Source organism: Crinia signifera, unplaced genomic scaffold, assembly GCF_055691185.1.
Source record: "Crinia signifera unplaced genomic scaffold, ASM5569118v1 HAP2_SCAFFOLD_335, whole genome shotgun sequence".
Classification (NCBI taxonomy): domain Eukaryota; kingdom Metazoa; phylum Chordata; class Amphibia; order Anura; family Myobatrachidae; genus Crinia; species Crinia signifera.
Window position 1 is genome coordinate 86799 of NW_028142228.1, and position 6048 is coordinate 92846.

The 6048-nt window shown below is 45.0% G+C and overlaps 1 long non-coding RNA gene across 2 annotated transcripts in view; it reads left to right on the plus strand.

Annotated features, from left to right (window-relative positions):
• Nucleotides 1-5588, plus strand: part of LOC146055185 (uncharacterized) — a 52030-nt gene extending 46442 nt beyond the window's left edge. For both annotated transcript variants that reach the window (XR_014468513.1, XR_014468512.1), the window contains exon 4: nucleotides 5115-5588. This is a non-coding gene — a long non-coding RNA (uncharacterized LOC146055185). The remainder of the gene's footprint in view (nucleotides 1-5114) is intronic.
• The last annotated feature ends 460 nt before the right edge of the window (nucleotides 5589-6048 follow it).

Consider the following 6048-nt stretch of genomic DNA (forward strand, 5'->3'; position numbering starts at 1 on the left):
CGCCTTCAGTTCTTCTCTATCTGACAGTCCGTTGTTGTTCAAGAGTTTAATGGCGACATCCGTCTTGGTGATGTTGTCGTGCGCCAGCAGGACCACTCCGTATGTGCCTCGGCCTAACTCCCGACGGATGTCATATCTCTCCAGGAATTGAGATTCGTCCTCGGGGCAGTCTGGCGGTGAGATGCTGCTTGGTCCTTGCGGAGTAAAATAATAGATTAGGAATTTATTATTCAACAGATAAGGAGATAGGGCACGATTCAAACTTACAGCGTAGCACACTATAGGGTTTTACAAAGCTACTTCTAGCTAATCGGAACCACCAGGCCTCATTGAACAGTAAGCCCAAGCTCCTGAATACACCTTTAATTAAGTATTCCTACGTGGGGCACTCCAGCCTCTCTGCCCTTCTCCTGTCTGGTCCGGTCTCTCTGCCCTTCCCCTGCCTGGTCCGGCCTCTCTGCCCTTCCCCTGCCTGGTCCGGCCTCTCTGCCCTTCCCCTGTCTCGTCCAGACTCTCTGCCCTTCCCCTGTCTGGTCCGGCCTCTCTGCCCTTACACTGTCTGGTCTGGCCTCTCTGCCCTTCCCCTGTCTGGTTCAGTCTCTCTGCTCTATCCCTGCGTGGTTTGGACTCTTGGGCTCTGTCTGATCCAGGCTCTCTACCCTTCCCTTGTTCCCTTGCAGTGCCTTAGCCCTTCCCTCTGCTTATGTAGGCTTTCTGTCCTTCTACACCTACCACCAATGTTTTCTATGTGCCCCCAGACTTCAGACACAGTATTGCCCTGCACCTTGATCACTTTTGAGTTTAATAATTTAGTTGCGTAACTGAATAGTGCCTATTTAATATTGTAGGATTGGAGCATGTGCATTTATGTGTTGTAAGGAACTGTTAGTGATGCATTCTCATGCAAATTTAAGCAGGTAAATTATTGCTAGTGATCACAAGGATTGCCTGGGGTTCTAGTGACCAAGCCAATTCCTCTGAGCTAATCCTGTAGTTACTGGCCATACCGTTCTGGCACTAATCACATTGCCTGTAGTACATTTGTAATGGCATTGAGCTACAATAGATGCCAACCATTACATTTGCCTGATGGGCCCTTCATGTCCAAGTTTGACACGGGATATAATGCGTTTTGTTGTCCTATAAACAGCCTGAAAGGGTTTGCATCTGTATTCCTATATGTGAAATTCATGTTAACATACATTACTTTAGATTAAATATCTAATAATAGATTAAATATCTAATAATAGATTAAATATCCAAGTCCATAATTAAATGAAGGGAAAAAACCGCCATGACACCATGGCGGGGGATTTACTAAGATGTGTATTCTACTTCACACGTGATGTTGCTATGGGCAACCAATCAGATCCTGTCTTCTAGAGGATGCTAAATAAATAAGAAGTAGATTCTGATTGGTTGCCCATAGCAACATCACATGTGAAGTAGCATACACATCTTAGTAAATTTCCCCCCATGAGTCATTACACCGGGTGACACCAGCCCTACATGCACTTTTGTAGTTGTGCACCTTTCTCCATAAATATTACAGTAGTTTTACTAATCCTTTTTTTTGAGACTGTCTTTATCTGAATAACTGTAGTAACCAATGAAATGAATATAAATTACATATAAAACATTATTAATATTTTTTTTATATAAACAATATTCAACTTTGCCAGTGTGAAAATGAACTACAGTGCAAGGACATCCAACTACATTTCCGCTTACCTGGTCTTGGCTGATCTTCATCCGGGTCTTTAGCCTCGCTTGCTGCTCTCTTTCTCTCTTCCAGCGATTCCTCCTCTCTGGATTTTCTTGATGAAGTGTTCTTTACTGTCTTCTGGTCTTTTTCCTGCATCTTGCTGCTGGACTCCTCAGGTGCTTCCTTTTCAGGCTTTCTTGATGTCTCCTTCCTGCACCTCTTCTTTCCGGCCATCTCCTCTGTGTTCTGGTCTGTCTTCTGTATCTTGCCGCTGGGTTCCTCCTCAGGTGCTTCCTTTTCAGGCCTTCTTGAGGTCTCCTTCCTTCTCCTCTTCTTCCCGACCATCTCCTCCATCTTCTGATCCGGCTCCTGCATCTTCCGACGGGTACACCTGATCCAATATGTGAACTTACCTCTGCTGATCTGGCTCCTGCGTCTTTCGACGGGTACACCTGATCCAATCAGTCGACTTACCTCTCCTGATCCGGCTCCTGCGTCTTCTGACGGGTACACCTGATCCAATAAGTTGACTTACCTCTCCTGATCTGGCTCCTGCGTCTTCCGACGGGTACACCTGATCCAATTGGTCAATTTACCTTTCCTGATCTGGCTCCTGCGTCTTCCGACGGGTACACCTGATCCAATAAGTCGATTTACCTCTCCTGATCTGGCTCCTGCGTCTTCCGACGGGTACACCTGATCCAATTGGTCAATTTACCTTTCCTGATCTGGCTCCTGCGTCTTCCGACGGGAACACCTGATCCAATAAGTCGATTTACCTCTCCTGATCTGGCTCCTGCGTCTTCCGACGGGTACACCTGATCCAATAAGTCGATTTACCTCTCCTGATCTGGCTCCTGCGTCTTCAGACGGGTACACCTGATCCAATAAGTCGATTTACCTCTTCTGATCTGGCTCCTGCGTCTTCCGACGGGTACACCTGATCCAATAAGTTTACTTACTTCTCCTGATCGGGCTCCTGCGTCTACTGACGGGTACACCTGATCCAATAAGTTTAAATACCTCTCCTGATTCGGCTCCTGCGTCTTACGACGGGTTCACCTGATCCAGTAATTGGCTTTCTGTCTCCTGAAATCGCTTTTTCTCCCCTTCTCAATCCTCTGCTTGGGCTCCTGCTTCCTCCTCTGATGCTGTCTGCTGCAGAGATGCCAGTTGGAAAATAACTGCCACTCTCAGCTATGAAAGTGTATAGCTTGGGTCATGTGACCAGCTTGCTGCTCTCCCATATACACTCTATAGTATCCATGCTAATGGGCCTAATTTTATTTTTAGGATTTCTAAGTTGCTATAACTTACCCTGTTAATGTTATTTGTGCCTAATTTCAGTGAGATCCTATGTACATGTTCCTAATTTATAATCTAACTGCAGGAAAGGAACATTAAATGTACATAAATGTATGGCTGTAACTATTTCACCAACATAATACAATAGAATACAGCCCTCCGGGGTAGTGATAATCAGGTGCCTATGTTTTTTCACTTTTAAATACATCTACTAAAATATCTGTTTTATAGGGATGGCCGTTGTTGCCATTGCCATCGATAGTGCTAAACTATGCAATGATGACCATCAATATTTTCACATATCGATGGTCATCCATTGTGTTTGATTGATTGGCCTGTGGGCCAATCAAAACACGGGGGACATGGCTTCGCTGGTGTCAGGGGGCAGAGCTATGCTCTGTGTCCCGGGGCTTTGAAAAAATAAAGCAAACATCGTTTTACTGTTCCATCGATGGAGGGAAAGCATCTGGTTCTCCCCCATCGATGGCTAAAGTATTCGACATTGGCCATGAACCATCGATGATTTCGAATCATCGATCGTGAATGGCCATCCCTACTGTTTTACTTTTGTCTGTATTGACATGTGAGAGTAGAGTTAGGGATGGGAGTGGGGGAATAACAGATCCCCCAGCACGACCCCTTCCATCAGGTACAAGAGGATCTGCTCTTGGGCTTCCCCCTGTTTATGATTGTAGTCACCTGTGTTGAACTAGATAATTGATGAGAAAGCTGTTTCACTGCAGGTAACTGCACCTGGGAAGTCCGGGAGCAGAGCTTTCTGTACCTGATGGAAGGGTCCTATTGGACGGTCTGGATACACATGTATAGTGTTCTTCCTGTAACTGGGAAAGTGCTGCGTAAGCGGATAGCCTTTGGTGACCAGTGAGCCAGTCAGAGGGCTTTGTGTCTGACTGAAGTGATTTGGCATAGATGGATTATTGAGAGATATTTTATATAACACATATAACACATCACCATCTCTACACTTAGGCCCTGATTCTGGTTGACTCGGTAAGCTGTGAAACTCGCAGCGTACCGAGTCCCAGAGGGCCTGCCCCTGCCGAATCGCCACCGTATCACCTTGCAACCATGGGAGGGGAAGTGTCACGAATACACATACCCTCTCATGTGCCCGCAGCAGGAGAAATCATTTGATGATCACCGACCATCGATTGACTGATCCAGGCCACGCAAATATAAGTCAGTGGCCGGCCGAAACCAGGACGGACGGCTGACGTCATCTGCCTGCCCGACGTCATGTGACGTCAGCCGTCCAACCCTGGCACACCACCTGCTGCACGCAATCCCATAGGGACGGCCATGAAATGCTGAGCGTTCCCATGGTGGACACCCTACTCTGCTGCCCCACTCCCCTGGCCCACATTGGTCAGTGTGAACTGATCAGTCGCTGAGTTCAGTCGCCCAGGGACCCTGCACATGCGCATAATTCATTATGCGCATGCACGGAAAAAAACCATCGCTGGACCACGTGGGGGTGCAAATGAACAATATGACCCCCTTACTGTAACATTCATTTCTTATAGAGGAGCATTGCTTCCCATTTCCAGTTCTTGGGACAAGCTAACGTCGCACAATTTACAGGTCTCCTCACAGAAACACAAGTGAAATCCTAAGAATCATCTGTAGATATTTTATAATGTGTCAGTGAGTAATGAATATGCCTGTGCTCCAGCAAGGACATATGGAAAACATGCACTGCCAGTGTATGCAGAGGACTAGATCTGAGAACACTATAGTACAGTGATTGTGCGCCCCTCTGTCCCTGTTTCCCATTTCCACATATAAAATGCTGAAAGGGTGTTTCTTACAAAAATCCATAAAAAAAAAGAGGATAAATTGGTTAAAAATGTATTTTATTATTACATTTAAAGCAGTTGGGAAGAGTGAGGTAGAAAGTATTTTTAAGTCCCAGATCTTAGTCACCTTTCTCTGATGGTGGCAATAAGTGAGTTTCTGTTGCCCCAATAATAGGTAATAGACAATCCACCTTATTGCTGCATGTTAGTAACTAGACCCCTAGGTTGTGCACTATAGTCAGTATTGTGTGAATAGTGCAGTAATAACCTTTATCTATGTTACCCAGGTCTACACGAGTACAACGGGTGAGCAGCCGGCCACCTATGTGTACACCGAATATGTGCTGCACCTGGACCTGTTCTAGCATTATATCAGAGGTGAGTTACATAGTTACATAGTTACATAGTAGGTAAGGTTGAAAAAAGACCTGCGTCCATCTAGTTCAACCTGGTATAGATATCCATTGCTGATTTGGTAGGTTCTGGTATTTTACAGACAAATTATATTTCTTATTTGTACCCATGGATGTTTTTCTCCAGTAAATGTTTGTCCAACTTTGCCTTGAACGCATTTAATGAGCCAGCCGTTACCACCTCTCTGGGAAGAGAGTTCCAGAGTTTGACTGTTCTGACCGTAAAGAAATTCTTTCTACTAGCTGAATTAAATCTTTTTTTTTCTAATCTATACTCATGCCCTCGCGTCCTAGATTCCTTTCTAGTAGAAAATAGGGTGTGTGACAGTTCCTTATATTGGCCCTTGATATACTTGTACATGTTGAGCATGTCCCCCCTTAAACGTCTCTTTTCTAATGTAAATAGTCCCAAATTGCTTAATCTCTCCCCGTAGCTTAAATTCTCCATTCCCCTAATAAGCTTTGTTGCTCGCCTTTGGACTTTTTCTAATTCTATGATGTCCTTTTTATAGTGTGGGGCCCAGAACTGTACTCCGTACTCTAGGTGAGGTCTCACCAATGCTTTATATAGTGGCATAATTACCCTTGAGTTCCTAGTTTCCATTCCCCTCTTAATACATGCCAGAATTTTGTTGGCCTTTTTTGTAGCTACATTACAATGGGCACTACATCCTAGATTGCTGTCTATTTGGACTCCTAGATCCTTTTCAAGTATGGAATTACCCAGTTCCTCTCCGCTAAGGTTGTAACTTGCACACTGGTTGTGTCTCCCAAGGTGCATAACCTTACATTTATCTACATTGAACCT